A 23,626-nucleotide genomic window follows, 5' to 3' on the forward strand; every position below is an offset into this window, starting at 1 on the left:
ACGGAACAGCTCACAACCCCATTGTGCTGACTGATGAGGCTCCGATAACTCCCATCAGTGTTCGAACTACAGAACCGCCAGCAATTGTTGAAAGAGTCCGTCCATTTGGCAATGAAATTCAAAACTTGCCAGATCACGTTGTGAGAACTCTTTTTGAATAAGTTTGATATTGTATATTTTATACTTGAATTCTTTGTGATGTATTTATACTTTTGTTTTAATTCAATTCTTTTTAAGTTGAACTTTCTTTTTTCTCCGAACACTATGCAGGCTCAATGTTCAAGCAAAAACACAGCACTTTGTCAAAATTTTATAATTACTTTGATTAAAAATCTGCTTCTTAACAAAAAAGTCGATTTAAAAGTTGAAGTTTAAGAAAATAACTGAATTTTTTTTTGATCTTTAATAGAAATCTTTGTTTTGAAAATTGATATTTAATAAAAACAAAACAAATTCGAAAGTTGTCATTTTAAAATGTGAAGAAAATTTCTTTTTTTTGCGCAATATCATACGGTAAAATGAAGAAAAATGAATATTTTTTGCGTTTTTAAATGACACATTTTGAAAATTTTTTCGACATTTAAGAAATTTTTTCTAACTCAAAATTCGATATTTAAGTGAAAATGTTGAAAAATTTTTTGATTTTTAAGAGAACGTTGAAAATTTTTTTTGATTTTTAACAAAAAGTTGTTTGAGTTTTTGATTTTTAAGAAAAGTTTTTTTGTAAAATTGATTTTTAACAATTACTTCAAATCATAAAGACAAATACAAATCACAAAACACAAACAAGAATTTAATAGCGTTATTTTCTAATTTCAAGATACAGAAGAGGATTACCAATTATGTCATGGCAATATAACAAACAATCAATAATCTTTATAAGTTCACTCTCATACTTTGAGTTTCTAAGGGAATGCACTCTATCTAGAAAAGATGATCCAAGGGTTTGAGTACTCGCATTTCTCTGCTCAGCGCGTAGTAGGTGACGCTTGAACGTCTTTTTGCTCAATCGTTTTTTGGAGATACTGGGTACTTTTTCCACGTACCTATTCTCCAAGTTGTGCTCCACCGCTCTGGTTAACTGAGCAAAGACAAATCCTGACTGTTCTATAATGGAAGCAAAGAACTGATGTTTATAGAGTGTGTACAAGCCATCGACTGTTTGATAAATATACGACAAGTTTTCTTTTGTCTGCAATATCTCTTTCACTGAGGAGGAAATGAGAATAATGTGGTAGCAACAAGTCTTTAATGGACAAAAATTGTCATTATGAGTAGCAAAGGAGTATTATTTAGTGAGTAGATAAGGTTTATACTCCTTAACTGATACAGAAAGAAATAATGTCTTGTCATTATAATCTCAGTAAAATTGAGGTAAAACCTGACACATTATTGCTTTCTGTATCAATTAAGGAGTATAAACCTTATCTACTCACTAAAAAATACTCCTTTGCTACTCATAATGACAATTTTTGTCCATTAAAGACTTGTCGCTACCACATTATTCTCATTTCTTCCTCAGTGAAAGAGATATTGGAGACAATAGAAAACTTGTCTTATATTTATCAAACAGTCAATGGCTTGTACACACTCTATAAACATCAGTTCCTTGCTTCCACTATAGAAGAGTCAGGAGTTGTCTTTGCTCAGTTAACCAGAGCGGTGGAGCACAACTTGGAGAATAAGTACGTGGAAAAAGTACCCAGTATCTCCAAAAAAACGATTGAGCAAAAAGACGTTCAAGCGTCACCTACTACGCGCTGAGCAGAGAAATGCGAGTACTCAAACCCTTGGATCATCTTTTCTAGATAGAGTGCATTCCCTTAGAAACTCAAAGTATGAGAGTGAACTTATAAAGATTATTGATTGTTTGTTAGATTGCCATGACATAATTGGTAATCCTCTTCTGTATCTTGAAATTAGAAAAAAACGTTATTAAATTCTTGTTTGTGTTTTGTGATTTGTATTTGTCTTTATAATTTGAAGTAACTGTTAAAAATCAATTTTACAAAAAACTTTTCTTAAAAATCAAAAATTCAAACAACTCTTTGTTAAAAATCAAAAAAAATCTTCAACCTTCTTTTAAAAATCAAAAAATTTTTCAACATTTTCACTTAAATATCAAATTTTGAGTTAGAAAAATTTTCTTAAATGTCGAAAAAATTTTCAAAATGTGTCATTTAAAAACGCAAAAAATATTCATTTTTATTCATTTTACGGTATGATATTGCGCAAAAAAAAGAAATTTTCTTCACATTTTAAAATGACAACTTTCGAATTTGTTTTGTTTTTATTAAATATCAATTTTCAAAACAAAGATTTCTATTAAAGATCAAAAAAAAAATTCAGTTATTTTCTTAAACTTCAACTTTTAAATCGACTTTTTTGTTAAGAAGCAGATTTTTAATCAAAGTAATTATAAAATTTTGACAAAGTGCTGTGTTTTTGCTTGAACATTGAGCCTGCATAGTGTTCGGAGAAAAAAGAAAGTTCAACTTAAAAAGAATTGAATTAAAACAAAAGTATAAATACATCACAAAGAATTCAAGTATAAAATATACAATATCAAACTTATTCAAAAAGAGTTCTCACAACGTGATCTGGCAAGTTTTGAATTTCATTGCCAAATGGACGGACTCTTTCAACAATTGCTGGCGGTTCTGTAGGTCGAACAATGATGGGAGTTATCGGAGCCTCATCAGTCAGCACAATGGGGGTGTGAGCTGTTCCGTCCTCTATGGAGGGGGTTGTCATTGACGGTGTAGTCGACATATCAGTCGAACCATAATATTGAGCTGGATCGAAGTTTTCCAGATCATTAAATGACCACGTGGTGCTAGTATCGACACTCAGTTTGCTTTGTTCACTGCTGCCAGCATTGCTCACTATCTGGAGAAGGCTGTTTTGCGGTTCTGGACTGGATACTTGACTTGTCTCGGGTGTATTAAACCAGTTGTTGGGAATCTGTCCTTCCTCACATGGAAATGTGTACTGAATGCCTCCAGCAACGTAGTTGTCGGGAAAATCTGTTCCGTTAACGTGAGGGTAGTGATGCCCACTGATCACAGCAATTTCGTGACCCATTGCGTGAGTTCCAAGCTGATTCTCCGTGACTGGAACCTGTCCCTGATGATATGTGTCAAACTGTTGTCGCTGGTGCTCAATAATGTGCCACACTGTGATAGGTAGGGTTACAACGAACTCGTAGAGACCATTCGACAGGTCTCTGATGCTGATCCGAGCAGTCTCTTCTGTGAAATAAACTGAGTAGAGAAGGCTGTTGTTCTGCACTGTAAATTCCATTTCCCAATGTGGTGAGACTAGAGTCAAAGGTAGTTGAGACAGAGGTGATGTTGTTTTTAGAGAAGAGAAAGCAAGTGATGCTGGGTGAATTTTTCAGCTCTATTTATACTAAACTCCAACCAATGAGAACAAAGTTTCCAAAAAGGGTAATGTTTAGCAGAAAAAGTGACGTTGTTTTCCAGAAAAGGAAATGTCTCAATTGTAAAGTTACCAAATAAGGAATAAACTCATAGAAAATCTAACATTACTATCCGAAACAAGTAAGCTCAATACTGAACAAACACCAAAAAAGGTAACTTTTACACGCGTTACCCCAGTTAACAGCCAAAGATGGATAAGTTAGAGGAAATGAGTTGACGTAATTGACCAGAAAAGTCAATTTTTGATAAATTCTCTCCATCTCGTTGAATCTCAAATCGATCTCGGAAAATTTTCCAAATTTGGAACTAAATTTTTGTATATAAATGTTGGGGAGTCGTATTCCAAATCGTACTCTTACCCCCTCTGCATTGTAGTCCTTGTAATAATGAAAGAACAGCGCACTCTGCAGAGATGAAGTAATTGTTACCGGTTCAGGAATTGGGATATATTTAGATTGAGACAAATTTCTGTACTATTCAATTATCTCTGGGACAGAATTCAATATGAAAAGCATTTCATACTTGTTGATGTGTAGTTCTGACGATAAATCAAAAGATTGTTTTGTTATGTTGTCATCAAACTCGAATTTTTTGATAGAGAAGGTTGCATGTTCAAATCCTTTACTAAGTCCGATGATTCTGTTGTTTTGAGTAAAAACATCCAAGAAATTGTAAAAGAAATAAGAATCAACATCAATTTCGTCTACTCTGTAAGCATCAGCGATTCCTTCCTTTCTTTTGTAAACTTTTTCCAAAAATTTTAAGTGATTTTTGATCAACATTTTTCACAAATGAATACGGTATCAAGTAAAACCCTGTTAATATAAAAGAAAATTAAAATAGAAAAAGCAATACATAGAATGATATCAATTATCTTGAGAATTAGATTTCTAAAGCTGACGTCTGATTGGAAGGGAGGTTCTATTACAACAACATTAAGTTGTACAACGTAAACTTGTTCTTCAATAACCGATGGAAAATTTTTCTTGATCTCTCTCTGTTTGTGTTGAAAACACATTTATGCGCTAGTTTCTATCTTCAAAAAAATACTAAATTTGATCTCAGATAGTAAATTTTATCAATATTTGAGATACACAATTTTGGACTACATCTATTCAAAATACTGTAACAATCAGAAATTTTTAAAGAGTAATTTTCTTGTTGTATTTTCCTTAGTGAAAAAATCTGTGTTGAAAAAGAAAATTTCAAGTAAAAGTTAACAAATGTGAGTAATAGAAAAATGAGAAAAAAATGTATAGTTGGAATGTTTCGCCACGGAATGAGTTTGTACATTTAAGCTGAAAGTTAGTAAATTATATGTAGAACTGTCGCAATCGGGATCATATATTCCTTCTAGAATGTTCTGTCATGACGCCTGTTTCTAAAAAAAGAAATGACGTCATTTCATATATGGAAGTGATGAGTCATCGTCGAGTAGCTCAAAGTTACAAATCAGCTTTTAATCATTATACTTTTTGTTTTTTCAGATTGAGTTGCTCCGCAATTTACGTGAATTTTACTCAATTCATCTTGGTGAATAATTTGTTCCGCGTTGTTTTTTACTCTTTACTCAATTTAACTTGAAATGATTTACTGGTTTTGTTAAATCTCACATTGAAAATCTAAAAGTTCAAATTTTGATTGCTGAATATAACATGATTAACAATAAAACTCTTGATTAGTGAGACTTTATCTTTTCTCGTATATTCTCAAATCTTTACGCAGAAGAGTAAAGATTCATCTTTCTTAGCATTAGACAACAAAGAACAATACGCATTAAGCTATGGGTTTGGAAAATTTTTCCAATTCCATTCCTGTTCAGCAACTTCCAAGGAAGGATAATGGATCAGTGGAAGAAAGTGATAACGAACAGAGGGAACAACTTACAAAATTTCATGAGTCTGAGAAATTCGAGCGGAACTATCTTTTGATATCGGAGACGTTGGCGTTTAAACTATATGGATCACAAGAACTGGATAAAAACAAAGATGGGGTGATTAGTGCTTTCCTCTGCTGACGATCCTTGCAATCTTTCTAAACGATGAGTCGTCGCTGATAATGGTACCATTTTTTGACATTTCAAAAACAAACTGAGTTTCTCAATGCATTAAAACAAAATACTAGCTGTTGACTTTGTGATGCCTTCTAAATTTAGCAAAATATTGTTTTCAATAGTTGTACTTGATTTTTATTGATATCTAATTATTATATGTTTTTCAATAACAATTATCTTATACTACGAATTTTAGGTGTTAACTGCTTTGAGCACTGCTAGTGAGTAAGAAAATGAGTTTCATATAGCCGATTGGTTGCATTTGTAAAGTAAAATTATTGTTATTTTTTATTCCTAAATTATCTTGTTAACAGATTTTGTATATTTTCTGCTCTAAGTTTGTTGCCACCTAATATTGAAAACAAGTAATTCTAAGAATTTTTAGTGTAAATTAATGTTAAACAATAGCTTCAGTAACACTATTGACAGCAATCTATGAGAGAAAAATTACATCAGAAAAAATGTTAGGATTCTGCTAAAGATAATTTAAATGATTCGAAATCCTCCTTTGTAGGAATATTTTTTTCCTGATTTATTTTAACAGTATGACATAAGTACGTACATTTCATTTCAATGATTTGGCTGTTAGGCTAGCCTGAACAAAAAAAAGCAAATTTTCAACAATTTTACTCGATTTTAGCTGGAAAACAGTGTCAATTGGAAGATTGTTCTTCTTGATAGGTAAAATCGTTCTACTTAAAAAAAAATAATTTGTAAAATGACATTAGGTTTTTGTTCCTGCGTTGGTAATCAATCGATAAAAATTTGGTTATCCCCAAAATTTTTCATCTCTATAACAGATTAAACACGGTAGCAAACAAACAAAAAATTATCAATATCATTGCTCTGTATCCAAAATACTACCAGACCTTGTTATTTAGCATGAAAAAATTTAGCAATGTTCTTCTAACTTTGTGTTGACAGTCTAATCTTAAGAAAAATTTGTTGAATTTGCAAGCTCCTATTGCTTTTTTGACTTTCCAGAGATATTTTGGAAAACAGATCATAATTTTTACAGATATTATGCGCCGAACAGACAAATTTTATGTCATATGCAACGTTTATTGTATGAGTTTTGTACTTCTGCTGTTAAATTCTGCAGCTCATCTGTATCACGTCGACGAATGGTTGAACTAGGCGCGCAAAGTCCTTTGCTTTCATTGCCTGTCTTGAGAAATTCTCGTGGAGAGTCACATTTCTTCACAAAATTTGTTTCCAATCAACGCATTTTGTACTAGTTGACAAGAAATTGTGCGCACTAGTCTTTCAGCTGTCATTTTTCTGATCGCCTTTAATTTGCAACAGAATTGGTTAAAATTGATGGGTGAAAAAAAATTTTCATTTTGCATTCGTTTTTGTAAAGAATTAAAAATTTTCAAGTTTGTTTCAATTTAGTAGAGATTATGCTATTTGATATCAATTTTGCGTGATTTTGACCCTTGTCATTGTATATTGGTTGGAAAAATCTGCATCACATAACAAATTGTTCACTCTGACGAAATTTATTTTGCGTTAGTCGACTTATAAGTTGTTGATCAGTATTCTGTGGTTTCAATATAGTATTTTGCTCATATTTTAATCTCGCTATATCTGAACTGGTTTAATTCATTTGTTTTATAAAAGTCAGTATTTTCAACCAATCAGAATTAAGTACTTAACTTATTCTAGAACATATGGTAAAGAGCACTCTATGACAAAAATACATTAAATTGCTCAAAATATCCTTTTTCTAAATATTTAGCATAGATTCTAACCAGTTAATCGACTAAGCACGTTTTAAAACTAGCATGTTATTGAGTGCGGGTAGTAGTTCTCATGTTTCGACGTAAATTGAGTGCAAGAAACAGAATAAAAAGAACATGCTGACTAATAAAGTCGATATTATTTTTTTAACAATTGTGACTATTACTCAGTTAGCTACGCAAGTTGTTCTTTTTATCGACTTTATTAACCCACTCGGGTAATTGTGCCTCAGTTTTCAGTTTCCTGATACTTTTTCAATGTCAGTCTTAGATTGAGGATGTATTTTTATGTGTTTAGTTTATTTTGTGTCTGTGATTTTTTAAATTCTAGTTCATTTGCTTTTCTATAATTTGACGTTTTTCCAAGTTTTCAGCGATAACGAGTTCACTAGTACTGTGACAATGTCAGATTAGCAAGAGGTAGTTTCGATCTACCAACCTCTGGGTTATGAGCCCAACACGCTACCACTGCGCCATCTTGCTGTTTAATGTCGGCTATACGTCATCTTAAAACATCTAGGTTAAATTGTGAATTTTTGACTTCAGTTTTCAGTAAAACTTTCGTAAAGTTTGATTCGATTTAGCAGATTTTATGCTCTTTGACATCATTTTTGCGTAATTTTGAGCTTTTTATTGTACTTTAATGCTAAAAACTGCACCACATAGCAAACTGCTCACTCTGACGAAAGTTGTATAGTACAAGTCAACTTTTAATTTGTTGACAAATTTTATTTGTTTTTATATTGTTTTTTCGCTAAATGTGTCATCTGTGTCTGGTTATGCCCTGTTTCAACTCATTTGATTTTTAAAACTGGTATTTTCAACCAATCAGAATTAGGTATTTGATCAAAACCTAGCTTGAAAAGCAAAAAGGAGACAAAATTTTGCAAGAATTCTGCAAAAATTCAGCAAATTTTTGGTAAAGTTTGATTCGATTTAGCAGACTTTATGCTGTTTGACATCTTTTGTGCGTAATTTTGAGCTTTTTTTGTATTTTAATGCTAAAAACTGCACCACATAGCAAACTGCTTACTCTGACGAGAGTTGTATAGTACTAGTCAACTTTTAATTTGTTGACCACTTTTATTTGTTTTTATTTTGTTTTTTCGCTAAATGTGTAATCTGTTTCTGTTTATGCCCTGTTTCAACTCATTTTATTTTTTAAACTGTTATTTTCAACCAATCAGAAGAGAGTATTTAGAAATTATTGAAAAAAAAACAGCGTAAAATTGTACAAAAATCTCAAAAAATACCCCTGATCTTATACCTAATCTAAATACATGTCAGCGGCTATGAATAATCTTAATACATTGCGACGCCTATAACTAATCCTAACATATGGCGGATATAACTAATCTTAGCACATGGTGGCTATACATAATCTTAATACATGTCAGCGGCTATGAATAATCTTAATACATTGCGACGGCTATAACTAATCCTAATACATGGCGGATATAACTAATCTTAGCACATGGTGGCTATACATAATCTTAATACATGTCGGCGCCTATACCTAATCTCTATACATTAAGACCGCTATACCTAATCTTAATACATGTCGAACGCTATAAGTAGTCTTAATACATGTCGACCGCTATAACTAATCTTAATACATGTCGACCGCTATAACTAATCTTAATGCATGTCGACCGCTATAACTAATCTTAATACATGTCGACCGCTATAACTAATCCTAATACATGTCGACCGCTATAACTAATCTTAATGGATGTCGACCGCTATAACTAATCTTAATACATGTCGACCGCTATAACTAATCTTAATACATGTTGGCCGCTATGAATAATCTTAATACATTGCGACGCCTATAACTAATCCTAATACATGGCGGATATAACTAATCTTAGCACATGGTGGCTATACATAATCTTAATACATGTCGGCGCCTATACCTAATCTTAATACATGTCGATCGCTATAACTAATCTTAATACATGTCGGCGGCTATAACTAATCTTAATACATGTCGGCGGCTATACCTAATCTTAATACATGGCGGCTGCTATAGCCAATCTTAATACATGGGGCCGGCTATACCTAATCTTAATACATGGCGGCTTTACACAATCTTAATACATGGAGATTCTATTCCTAATCTTAATACATGGAGCCTATACCTAATCTTTATACATTAAGACCGCTATACCTAATCTTAATACATGTCGACCGCTATAACTATTCTTAATACATGTCGACCGCTATAACTAATCTTAATACATGTCGACCGCTATAACTAATCTTAATGCATGTCGACCGCTATAACTAATCTTAATACATGTCGACCGCTATAACTAATCTTAATACATGTTGGCCGCTATGACTAATCTTAATACATGGCGGCTATACACAATCTTAATACATGGAGATTCTATTCCTAATCTTAATACATGGAGCCTATACCTAATCTTTATACATTAAGACCACTATACCTAATCCTAATAACTGTCGACCGCGATAACTAATCTTAATACATGTCGACCGCTATAACTAATCTTAATACATGTCGACCGCTATAACTAATCTTAATACATGTCGACCGCTATAGCTAATCTTAATACATGTCAGCGCCTATACCTAATCTTAATACATGTCGATCGCTATAACTAATCTTAATAAATGTCGGCGGCTATAACTAATCTTAATACATGTCGGCGGCTATACCTAATCTTAATACATGGCGGCTGCTATAGCCAATCTTAATACATGGGGCCGGCTATACCTAATCTTAATACATGGCGGCTTTACATAATCTTAATACATGGAGATTCTATTCCTAATCCTAATACATGGAGCCTATACCTAATCTTTATACATTAAGACCGCTATACCTAATCTTAATACATGTCGACCGCTATAACTAATCTTAATGCATGTCGACCGCTATAACTAATCTTAATACATGTCGACCGCTATAACTAATCTTAATACATGTTGGCCGCTATGACTAATCTTAATACATGGCGGCTATACACAATCTTAATACATGGATATTCTATTCCTAATCTTAATACATTGAGATCCTATTCCTAATCTTAATACATGGAGATTCTATTCCAAATCTTAATACATGCAGATTCTATTCCTAATCTTAATACATGCAGATTCTTTTCCTAATCTTAATACATGCACCCTATGCCCTATCTTAATACATGGAGATTCTATTCCCTATCTTAATACATGGAGGGGGACCCTAAGCGGTCAAAGCCGCTATATCCAATCTTAATACATTGGGTCCCCACCCCCCCGGGGACTATCACTCACTCTATTACTACTATTATGGTCTTACAGATATGCCAGCAGAATTTCAGAAAGCTATGGACTATACACTAATAGGTCTACAAAACACATATTGTTTTTTAGACGATATCATAATCGTTAGTACTGGTACTGAAGCAGACCATTCGGCATATGTTATCAAATAATTGAAAAAGCTAGACGAAGATAATTTAAGAATTAATCTTCAGAAATGTTATTTCGCAAAAACCGAAATTGAATGGCTAGGTTATAAGTTTACACAAACTGGAATATCACCTCTAGAAAGTAAAACTGCAGCAATTTTAACAATACCACCACCAACAACACTAAAACGCATTAGATCTTTCCTAGGGTCAGTAAACTATATTGCTAAGTTCATACCACACCTTGCACAATTATGTCACCCACTTAAACCACTTCTAAAAAAATCAGCAAACTTTATCTGGACAACAGAGCACACTAAACATTTTAATTTAATCAAAGAAAAAATTTCCAACAGCACAGAAAATAGCCATTATAATCCGAAACTTGATGTCCAAGTTAAATGTGATGCCTCACGTTCCGGATTGGGAACAGCCCTTGAACAAAATACACCAGACGGTTGAAACCAATAGCATTTGCGTCACGATTTCTAAATTCAACAGAGGAACGCTACAGTGTTAACGGACTGGAACTATTGGGAATAGTCTGGTCCATTGACTATTTCAAATACTATTTGTACGGGAAAAATTTTACAGTAATGACGGACCATTGAGCACTATTGTCTATACTCAAGGAGCATAGATCAAACAAATTGTACAATAGCCGACTATCTAGGTGGATAGACAGATTACTTCCGTACAACTTCACAATTGAACATATGCCAGGTGCAAAAATGGGTCTCGTAGACTATATCTCAAGAAACTCATTTGCGAGAGCTAAAAAGATATCTACATATGACGAACACTTTGTAGTAGCAACAATATCAAAAATTCGTGATTCCATGAAGCATCTGATTACAAATAAACAGAAAGCAACTACCATTTGCGTTAAAATGGCCATTTGCGCCGCAATTGCATACATTACTTAATACTATTTCACAAATTAGCAATGAAGCATTTGCATCACAATCACTCCCTTCACCACTGAAAGCACCATTCCTGACGCAATTAACGCTAACTAATTCTAAAATTAATCCGCATTCAAATTAACCATTCGCATCGCAAATGCCACCTAAAGTTATAAAATCACAATTTGCACCATATAATTGTAAAGTTAAAAATTCACATTCCATTAACGAAATTGCTGCAAAAGAGGTGTAAATGTCAGACCGTAAAGAATGTGAACACTCTGAACAATTATACCCAATAAAGCCCATTAATGGTATTAAGTCAAATAATCCACCTAATAACGCTAAATTTAGCGCGAAAGCACAAATTCCAAAGTATGAATACCATTTGCACAAGAATCACTCGCTTTTTGCCCAAAACAAACCTACAAATCACTACACATTAAATAAACAAAATAAACTGATTAACTCAAATAATTCAGTCAACCACATTAGCAAAATGTCGAAAGTCAATGCTCCGCTATCAAAGTCCACACCAACGAAAGCAAGGGTAACATTCTCGGACACCACTCCGTCCACACCCGGAACGAATACTTCCTCAAATACTAAGACACCGACTGGCAGCATGATTGAGGAAACGGATGACATTTTATTTACTGAAACCCTTAACAAAGTCTTCAGCCGGAATTTTTAGCCATTTTAACTGGTAAAGATGCAATCCTCAAGGAGGTGAGGGATTGCGTAATCCGTGATGACCCAGACAGGCTTCGAGAGATAAGTCCTTATCTCTTTTCCTATTGGCGGGATTTGAGCGTAGAACATGGCTGTGTGTGTTTGGACGAGCGGATAGCCATTCCAAAATCAATCAAAGATGCAGTACTGGAGGATATCCACTCAACGCATCCCGGGAGTTTTGCCATGCTATCTCTCGCGCAAAACATTTGGTGGCCGTACATCCACCGAGATATACTGGCAAAAGCCAGTGTGTGCAAAGCACGCAGATTGGTAAGAACCTTAAATCAGTGATTTCTCACCGCAAATGGGCACCTTTACCAAAATGCATTGAACCAAATGACGAAAAACAAATAGATTTTGGCGGACCAATATTGATTGATAAAGGGATAGAACAATATTTTATTACAAGTATAGATAGATATACAAAAAATATCCCACAGCAGAAATAGTAAATAATGCTTCTGGTTCAAATGTAGTCAAATTCTTAAATAATTACATATATCAACACAGAGTACCTAGAACTATTCGATTAGATCAAGCTAGATGTTTTACAGGAAAAAAGTTTGAAACATTCTGTACAGAAAATAACATTACACCTATATATGCAACAGCAAATGATCACAGAGCAATTGGATTAGTAGAACGTCTTATTCAAACAATTAAACGACAATTATCTTGCATGAAATCACAATTAAACAAAAAAATTAACTTAGAAAATTCACTTAAAGCAATAATAAAACAACTAAGAATATCAAAGCAAAAAACAATAGACACCACACCTTTTGAGGAACACTTTGGTATAAAATCTAACACACCTATGTCTAACATCACCACTAAATCTATTAGTAAAAATCTCAATTATAATGCAATAATTAAACATTATTAAACGAAGATACAATTCCGGGTTGATCATAGCTATCAGAGGAGCAGTGGACAGACACGGCCCTCTGTTCAGATACAGAAATTGAAAGAGTCATTTGTGCAGCAAGTTCTCGAGCCAGATTGCAGGAACAGAAGATGACCGACGGCGAACAACGCTTAATCAAATCGGAAAGAATTTCCAGACCAATTCCCTTCTCAGAACGAAGTGTCCAAGTGAAATTGGCTCGAAAGCTTCACGAAAATCAGAGGCAGAAGAAAAACCTTGATGGTTTGTATGAAGTACTTGCACCTGGGAGAACAGTTTGTAAAGTGAGCCCTACGACAAGCGTAATCAAGGAGCCAAATAGACAGGAGGTGCAAGTAAGAAATTCAGACATAGCAAAATTTGGCACGAAAGCGGAAAGAGACAGAGATTTGACGCAGTATATCGAAAGAAGACCGAAAAAAATAAGCGAAAAAACTATCAAGCAGAAGTTCCATAAACACAAACGAGACTTAATCAGAAAAAGTACGGCAGACAAGAAAATCAAACGCAATCGAAAACAGGCCAATGACGTCATTGTAATCTCTTCAGGCAGTTCATGTATATCATCCGCAAGCAACGTAGCCCAGTCTCTCAAAATGAGGATCCCGAAGAGGAATCCTAAACATGATGAGGCCTTTATTAATCGACCAGACTCGACCCAAATCTTACAATTTAGTCCAATTGCTCCAATCGCGCCACCACCAACCAACCCTAATGCAGCTGGACCATCTGCGACGCGAATCGTTTCGACAAAGGCACCCACACCAATACTTAGAAAATCAAACAAGAGACAACTCACGATCAGTGACACTTCAGATTCAGACACATCTTCGGTGCGGAAAAGTAAAAGAACATTGAAAAAGAAATCTTCCCAAACAATCGTGGAGAAAGTCAGAAATACTGAAGGACAGTCAGGGGATATGCATCAGGATATCGGAGAAACTTCCACAAGAAGTTCAAATGAATGGATGGAGGACTCTCAGATTATCCCAAGGGAAATGACAGTGCTTCAAGCAGAGAATGAGGAAAAATAGGAAACAGATTAGAAAAATCAGTCAAACTTCATAAACTTTTATATGTTTACTTATTATTTAATATTTTATTACTTATGTAACCGGTAAATATTTATTAATTTTCTGATTTTAAATACTAATTTCTTTTTCTCCCAAGAGGGGGAAATGTCATACGGCAATGGATACCCTTCACATATCCATGACCGTATTTAGTTCATTTTCATTACTTATTTCCATTTGAAGGGCAAGTGCTACTCCTATTCTAGTTAACTTCACTTCCTCCCAATTTTAGTCATCTGATGTCTGTTCATATTGTCTGCACAGGAAATTATCTGTTCATACTGTAAACAAATCTTGTAAGTTACTTCCTTTTTCGTGATCATGTTGAACAAAACTCTTCTTAAATTGTACTCATTTTTAATTCATTCTCTCATTTGCAACGCTACAACTCAGTTCAATTTAAATCTAGCAATTCGCTTTTCAATTTAAGCTCCGTAAACTTGAGAAGTGCCAATCGCATCGCGATTGACTACTCTAGAAATTAGAAATTGTGATAGTAGAAATTGGCTTGCCATTTGCGGTGCAATTGCCTACTTCGATTTGAAATAAAGCATTCGCGGCTCAATTGGATCCACCCGTTGCAATTGAGTACAACAAAGATAATAAAACCTCTAGACATTTTCACAACATTTCTTTCAAGGTATAATCTCCTCAGTGCGTAATACGCTTTGAACTTAAATTATCAGTCATAGAAATGATTCCATGTTTTAATTATGAGTAGAACTTATATCACATATATTAATTTTTAGTTTGCCTCGGCAATTTATTAGCGGGTAACCCGACAAAATTGACAAAGAAACTATAAAAAAGATATCCTAAGGCGCATGCTTTAATCCGGTTAATACCCGGGTCGAGGTTTTCGGGTGAACTTTTGTAAGAAATTCACCACGAAATTCGCCGTTTGTCTTACAAAAATTTACCTTATTTGTTTTACAACGTTTGCTTATATTCACAAGAAATATCATAGCGATAAGTGACAGTTGGCGTAAAGGAATAAGAAGTTGAAGACATGCAGGAGGCAAGAGGTTCGAATCGGTGTATGGAAGTCTCTTTTTTGAGAACGCGGTGAAAATAAATAATTCATCGCGATTCACCGCAAAAGATGTAAAAAATACGCGGTGACATTTATTTTTTCACCGCATTTCACCGCATTTCTTTCGAAAATTCACCGCCAAACCTCGACCCGGGTAAAGCCAATTAAATTGTTAAACCAGATGTTTGGATGATGATTTCCATAGCGCGAGAACATATTATTCTACAAAATACCGAAAAGCAATTTTGTCGATTCCTGTGATCAATGAAAGAACCTAGAAACCATGAAAATATGTCAATAGACAAAATGGACCAAAATTCCCCTGATATTTTTGGAAGGGGTGCTGGCTCGTAATGAAGAGTTCCCGAAACATAGGTACAGTTGCTTTTCAATGATCGCAAAATTAAAGTTTCAGCTAACACAATAGGTGATTGCAGTAGTATTGAATTTTGAACGCATGAAATTATACGCTATATTGAATTTAATTGTAAAAGCAATAAGCACTCCGATATTTAAACCCAGTATTATTTCTAGAATTTATTGAATGTTTTTTTTTAGAGTTTTTGCTGGATCATTCCTGTTGATGACGCCGATGCGCCTCAATGAAATTGCCAGAGGACAAATGAATCCAACCTCAAGGCTATTTACTGAATCAGATTTGGTACTTCGAATGAGAGGAAATTTAAAACAGCATTTGAGTAAATTTGATGTCATGACAAAGAATTTCAAAAATTTTAACAAAACTTAAATTACTTTAGAAAGACATTGTTAGGTTCATGATGTAACTTAATATATATGAAAAATAAATCTAAACAAAATCGTATCAAGAAATTTTCAAGGCGCAACTTGCCAGCCAATCTATTGATAAATCTTATCGAAAAAATATTTTTGAACCAAGTAAGAGAGCAGAAAGTCAGTCGTGGTACCCAAAAAAAGAAGACGACGATTGCGACCAGTTGGATCAATGAGGAGTTCAGGCCCATGGATTATTGTATAGCAAACACAACTGAGACCCTCTGATATTTTCATTTTTTAATTTCTTTCATACTTTTCGTGCTGTAAATGGTTTTACGGCGCTGCATAAAATTTACAACTTTATCTGTATAATTTACAGTATGAAAATGTAAATAAGTATAGGTGACATATGAAAAAACCCCGAAACTAATCGATTTAGTGGCCAGTATGGGATTTTTGGAGCCAGGGCAATTATCTGTAGCGTTCAATTGGCTGCCTAAGACGGCTTCAGTTATGGCAAAACTGACTCTGCTATCTAGGGGGAGTTGATTGTGAGAGGCCAGATAATGGGCACCAATTGAGAGGTGAGCAAACGTTTAAAACTAATTTTTCAGCCAATGAAAAGACGGTTTTCTTTTCTAAAATTGGCCACCCAATGATTGGGCACAATCGATAAAGGTTCGTTACAATATGTCTCACCAATTGAGTGGGCAGCTCAATAGTGGTTCTCGGATCGTTGTTCGGAGATAAATTTCGGAATAACTACAGGAGTGAGTAATAAGTCAAAATTCTCCACAAACAATAGCAATATTAATTTCCTAAGCATTATATCCTAAACATTATATCAATCACTATTTCAGAAATTCAGAACGTAAAAAGAAATTTTAAGTGAAAATTCGAGAAGCATACACTAAAAAAGGAGTTCAAATTTCATAAGCAGGTTTGATAGTGTATTTACACACTAGCCTTTTTCAGTTTTTGCTATTCAAAGATTTATTGAAATAATCGCTGCTCGCTTTCTCACCGATGTGAATAACTTTGTTTGAGGCTTGAAAAAGTGGGGGTTGGCGTTGTCGTCTTTGGTTCTTCAGTTCCTTGAGTTTTGTTTATTCATAGAAGGACCCTTGTTTCAATTTCTTTATTTCAGTATTTCCTTTGTTTAGCCACGTGCACATTTGTTTAGGTTGTTTTTTGGGGATTCTGATTCAAACTTGTCTAAAAAAGGCGTCTTTGTCTAATCAAACAGCATCTAGGCGGGTAAAATATTTCTGAGAATTTTCACATCGATAACATAATTGGGGACTACCCAACCTACCGGTGGTGGTTTTGAGAAAAAAGCGCAAGCTTAACGGCTGGCCGAGTTAAAAAACCTACAGCAGTTTTTACTTCACATGAACTAGCAGTTCTGTCGGGAACGGCGAAAGTCCTTGTTTCGCGTCCCAGGGGCCGTATTCCTCTTGGGGTCCACTCTTCCAAAAACGACGTCAATTACTTCCAACTCGGAATCAGGCTTTGTCCACTTCGTCCTGGTATTCAGTGTTGGAATGTACTCCTTTAGAAAACTTTTCATAGATTGCTTCGAGTCGTTGTTGCAGTTGTGTCCACGTCTTCGTCTGGAGTGCGGGAATCTCCTGGAAGACACACGCTAGGACATTCGGAAACGCTGTACCGATCAGAAAGTGGTTGGGTGTGAGTGGGTTCTCGTCCTCGATGGCACTTCTAACGCGTGTTAGTGTTCTCGCTGACAAGAGTCGGTTTCGATAACAATGGCGGAGAAGATGTCCCATAACAACTTTGCAGGACACAGACTCAAGAGAAGAGCTCGTTTTGTAATTTGTTCGAGTCTCTCCCACACCCCGCCGAAGTAAGGAGCAGATGGAAGGTTTAGACGCCATTAAACTGAATCGTTTAGGAGTTTCTATCTATTGAAAACATGATCAAGCTTGAGGGTTTGTGTTCGTATCTGTTGCTGGCTCCGCGAAAGATGTTAACGTTGTCACTGAGGAAAAATCGAAGTTTCCCACGCCTGGCGATAAATGTTCGGATGGCAATCATCCAAGTGGTTGTCGTTAAGTCTTTTGTCACCTCCAAGTGCGCAGTTTGTGTGACTAGTCAATTGAAGAAGCAGGTGCAGGCTTTGTCTTCTTTGTTTGCCTGGATAACGGTAAAAGGGCCATCTTGTGTATATCTGATGTCAGGTAGATCCGCGATAGGTGGTTGAAGTCCTTGGTTTTTGAATCCCCTGCAATCGAGGCTCGTGTAGAGAATACTGCAAAGGGCCCATCGAAGAACAAATACGTAAACCTTTTGTTGCACATAATTCTTAACATATTCACTTTCAAAATGCATGCAAATTTCGTGACATTTGATTTGACTTTTGCACTTAGAATAATTGGATGTTTCGTATTGCAACCCAGTGTTTGTTCTGCCGCCGACACGCAAAATGTTGTCTTTAAGAGACGGAGAAAAGCTGTAGAAGTTTTGTTTTTCATTGAAAGAGATTTTTTCTGTTTCAGTGAGCAGATAGAAGTACCGAAAGAGTTCTGTTGTGATGCTTTGAACAGATGACTTCTCGATTTCTTAATATCCGTACAGTTGAGAGCTCTTTTTTACTTGGTTTTAATTATGTCCAGGAAACGGAAGACTTGTGCGGTTGCTTTGAGTAGCTTCACCCACTTCGAGAATCTTTCCACGTCAGTGATTGTTTTTACTTTTACTGGTTGTTGTATTGTTGTGACGTTTGTTTTCTCCACGCTGAGTATCTTTTGGTTCAAACAAAAACGAGGGTGGAGTTAGCCAAAGTTTTGGCAGCTCATCTGGATCAATACCACGAGACACGTGATCGGCTGGGTTGTTCTTGCCACTGATGTGATGCCAGCTATCAGATGAAAAGTTGTTTTGAAATTCACGCACCCATTTGGCCATGTAAATTTTAAGTAAGTGTTGTTCTGATCGTTCTCGACATCATTCTTTGTTGATTGTGATACGTCGTTTTGGGACTCATCCGAGATCTGTATATTACTGATGGTTACAACTCCTTCACAAAGAGCGCCAAATGACAATGGCCGTCTGGTACCGGTTGGGGGTTTGGTGTTGTAGTCTTTGATTCTTCAGCTCTTTGAGTATTTGTGGTTCAAAAAAGGATCCTTGTTTCAATTTCTTTTTTTCAGTATTTCCTTTATTTAGCCACGTGAACATTTGTTCAGCTTGTTTTTTGTTGATTGTGATTCAAACTTGCCTACGAACTTAAGTTTAGAGCATCTAGGCGGGTAAAATATACTTGAGAATTATCACATCGATAACAAGGCTCTCTTTTCCGCTTCGCATGTAGTTGGCTTCCAAATAGCAGTAGACTATTATACAGCTGTAGTTTGGTTTTTTACTTCTGAGATCTGATTTTTATGTACATTTGACCTCCCTATACCTAAATTTAACTGAATTTCCACAAGACGAACAGATTCAAAAACTTTCTCCTTTAATCAATTTGTTTCAATGGGCTGATTATTTGGTTTTGCCTATGGATCATCAAGCGCATGAGTAATGACCTGGCATATCCTAACAATTTATTTTATGATTTTGCAGCTTTGCAGTTAAACAGTTAACCTATATATTAAATAAAAATCATGAGGGCCTTTTTGTTTCCTTCGTCATTAGGCTATCAATTGTCTTTTCGACAAAAACTCCTTTTATATTTTCCGTTTACCAACCACACTGTATAAATTGCGTTGACAAATCGATACAATTACCGTGGACAACAGCAGAGTTCACAGCGTTCACGAAACATACACAGAGTTCATCACTCGTATTCACGAGGATAAACATAACAACTGTCCACGGTTTTAAGCCAAAATTTAGTTTTTTTAAACCAGAATTTTCAATTAAATCTATGGCTGGAATTTATTTAAAAATTTTTAACATGCAGATACTTAACTGTTTTTAGGACCTAGGATCTTGGAAACAGCAAAACTCCTTATTGATTAAATTGTCTTCTGAATCCGCAATTAGTATTGGCAGATATATTTCTAAATTCAGTTAGGATTTAGGCTTGATTTCAAATCGGTCTAATTAGCACATTGTTAGTGGATACTACTGAAATCACAGTAAACTGACGGACTGAACAACAGTTACAAGATTATATTATTGTTTGCCACGTCTACTCCTAAAAAGGGTCATCGTGGACATAATGTATTACAATTCTAATCTTAAAAACTGGCCGTGAGTGAAACTAATTTTTGAGTGAAATAACCTGATAATATGTACTATTTGGAGCGTAATAATACCCTTATTGAAATTTGCAAAAAAACAGTAGCTAAGTTTTGTGAAAAAACAATTCTGCCAAAATATATTTGGTGACAGCTGCTCGGTGCAAGATGAAACGCAATTTATACAACTGCGGCGTTCTTAAATTAATCTAACAATTGCGGAGCCAGTAAGACATAAATTTCCAAATTTAAATTAAGTTGAAGTCCACTTTGTAGTTAGGTTAACATATAAGGGAAATTTAAACTAAGCAAGGTAGGGTAAAACTCAGATGTTTTTACGGCGACAAGGCTTTAAGGTTTTAAGGTAGAATTGAGTATATTTAGCTATGCTATTATAATTAGTGCAAAAACTCGGGAAAACTCTACTTAGGAAATTCGGTCTCGGGCAAGGTTTATCTAGGCCTCGGTATCAATCAAGTGTGCTCCGATCTTTTTTTCCAATGGAAATGATTTAGTCCGCTCTAAGAAAAGAACTTCGTTTCGATATAATGTCCTCGAATTTATAACCGAAGTCTCGATGTCTTTATTTATAATTTAGTACATGTGCCAAGTCTTCTCAGTAAATTTAAGCATATTCTGTGGTAGTACTTCAAATCATTACAATGAGAAGAAACATCAAAAATGGAAGAGGGATACGCCAAAGAAAACAAACAGTTTCAAATAAAGAAAACCATCAGATATCAACTGATATCCGTGAATAGGTTTTTGTTCATCAATACTTCCAAAAACGACGTTGAGACTTGTTATTATCCAGAATACGTCAACAAGTACAGAAGAACAACAAAAATTCAATAAAATTTTTGGAGAAAACGGTTTAAAAAATAATAAAAACAAAAAAAATAATATTTATAACCACTGAATAATAAGACTTGCTAACAAGAAGAAAAATGATCAGAGTTATCAATTACAATTGTACTTCTCGAAAAGAAATTAATTTTAAAGTCATAGAGACAATAGCTATGAACTGAATTTGTAAAATAGTTCCCTTATTTCGCCTGGGAAAGCCATTGAGATCAGCAATTATTCAGAATATGTCATATGTCTACAAAAGAGCAACAAATACAGACAACTATCGATACTCAAGTTAAAGGTTTTGCGAAAAACCGGTGTCAAAGGCGTTAAAAAAGCAATGCACTAACAAATAATCAATTGTGCCCCACCACAACACCAATAAAGTGATATGTACTTAACGAGATTAGAAAACTATAAGATAAAAGAAAAGAACAAAATGCAATGTTAAGAAATAATAAAAACTAATTGATACATTAAAAAAACTTTAATGACGTAAATTTTTTTTGTGTAAATCGTGTAATATCAAAGCAAAAAAAAACAACTCAAAAAAGAAATCAGCATATATTTTTAATCGATTAGAAAGACGATGGGAGTTTTCGTCGTCGACTTTAGGCTACAAGTCGACTAAAAAAGAGAAAATGTGGCAAAGCTCAACAATCCAATGTTTAATTTGAAGTCAAATATTTTTTTAAACTAAAGCGTTTAACTTAAAAACTGGATAGATTTCATTGATAAAACTTGAATTGAAATGTTCGGTTCTATAATTGACATACAAAAACGAAAAATACAAAAATAATTTAAAAAGACAGCAACTGACTACAATCAAAATTGTTTTTAAACAACGACGATTAGAATAAAAACTAGCCTTGCTATCGCTGTTCGTCCATTAGGAAAACCTTATTGTTCTGGATATTATGGATGATGAGACAAAAAAATCAATATATCAAAAATAACTGATGCATTTTGAATAATTTGCGTGTTAAATTAGCAAAAAACCAGCCAAATTTTACTTCAGGAACACCGTCAATATAACGGAATTAAAAATACCTCTCAAGATAACGGAATTAAAAAAAATGCTTGTTGTTTCTAGGTATGTAGGAAAATTTAAACAAAATGAACTAAAGAAGCATATTTCATGCCATTTTCGAATAAAAAAGGCTGAATTTTGAAAAACTTTAGCAAAAATTTTAGCCAAAAAATTGGATCAAACAACTTAATAAAAGTCCTCTATCTTGAGAGTTTAAAGCATTAACATTATTGTTAATAACTTTAAAATTTCTTTTCAGCGAAATTGACAAAAAAATACGTAAAATTTTTTAAAAATAGGGAAAATTTGAACAAAAGCCACGAAAATCAGATAAGCATTCTCAAAACGTTAAACCAAGATAACTCCTTCGAAAATGCAATTATTATATCGATGGGCAAAATTGACTGAAAAAAATACCATTGGGGTATATAGTTCCTCTCCCATTAAAGTTGGCCGGAACAAAAAAAATTATTGAAAAAAAAGAGTTATCATTCTTACGATTTTTAGAGTCTGTGTTATCTTGTTGAGCTATACGGGTCTAAACTCAAAGTAGGTGGGAAAATTTTTTTGACTACAGCTTGGTTGTACTTTGAAGAAATGCCCGCGGATAATTTTTCTATTTTTTTTATTTGATTTAGCCACAATCTCCAACCCGAAGAAAAGTTTCCATCTCATCACGAGTCCACTACCAGTGCCAACATCTCAGTGGCTTTTTGGGAATTTGAGGATACATAACACAGACTATTCGTGCGTTCATGATAAGACTTTCGTGCGTTCATCAGACCTTTCGTGCGATCATGTTCAGACTTTCGTGCGTTTCTCCGTTTTTCCAGACTAGGTAATTTTGAACGCACGAAAACTTCGTCGCGCGTTAAGCTGGGTCTGGACATATCGACTTTCTATCTGGGATCTCAATCTGGGTTTGCTTAAATCTTATTTAAGTTCTATATTAATAATTTGAGCAGTAGATACTTCGCCCTAGAAAGTTAGTCCATTTAGTCTCCATTAAGAACAACACTACTGCGCAGCACTAATTATGTTTTGGGTAGATGTACTTCAGAAATTAGGACAAAACAGATATTTTATGATAGTTCACTACCCCGGGGTTGAGAGGGCTTTAGAAAAATTCCACATATGGTGGCCAGGATTGCCCTCAAAATGCAGTCAAAAATTGAAAACAGTTCCAGAAAAACTTCACTTACCGTAAAATTCACTTTCCATCAAACTTCACTTACTGTAAAATTCACTTTCCATCAAGGTTGAGAGCATTAAAGGAAGGAATCGAATGAAACTAAATTATCCTCTCACAAGTAGTCTGAAACGAGGGAAAAATCATGAAATGAGCAAATTGGATGCTTGTTTATCTCTCACTAATTAACTAAAAATTTATGAGCTCTTGGACAACCTAATTCTAATGATGATACGTCATAAGTTAGTCTGAGCAATAGAAAAAACACTCTGAAAAAAAACATTGGGGCTAGCATAAATTGCTTTATT

The 23,626-nt window shown here is 34.5% G+C and overlaps 1 protein-coding gene and 1 non-coding gene across 3 annotated transcripts in view; both read right to left on the reverse strand.

Annotated features, from left to right (window-relative positions):
- LOC142342736 (uncharacterized) overlaps nucleotides 1-23,626 on the reverse strand; it is a 467,082-nt gene that overhangs the window by 116,824 nt on the left and 326,632 nt on the right. The window lies entirely within an intron of this gene.
- Trnam-cau (transfer RNA methionine (anticodon CAU)) lies at nucleotides 7,650-7,721 on the reverse strand. Its single transcript has one exon. It is a non-coding gene; the product is annotated as a tRNA-Met (tRNA).

Source organism: Convolutriloba macropyga, chromosome 7 (genome assembly GCF_964194025.1).
Source record: "Convolutriloba macropyga chromosome 7, txConMacr16.3, whole genome shotgun sequence".
Lineage (NCBI taxonomy): Eukaryota > Metazoa > Xenacoelomorpha > Acoela > Convolutidae > Convolutriloba > Convolutriloba macropyga.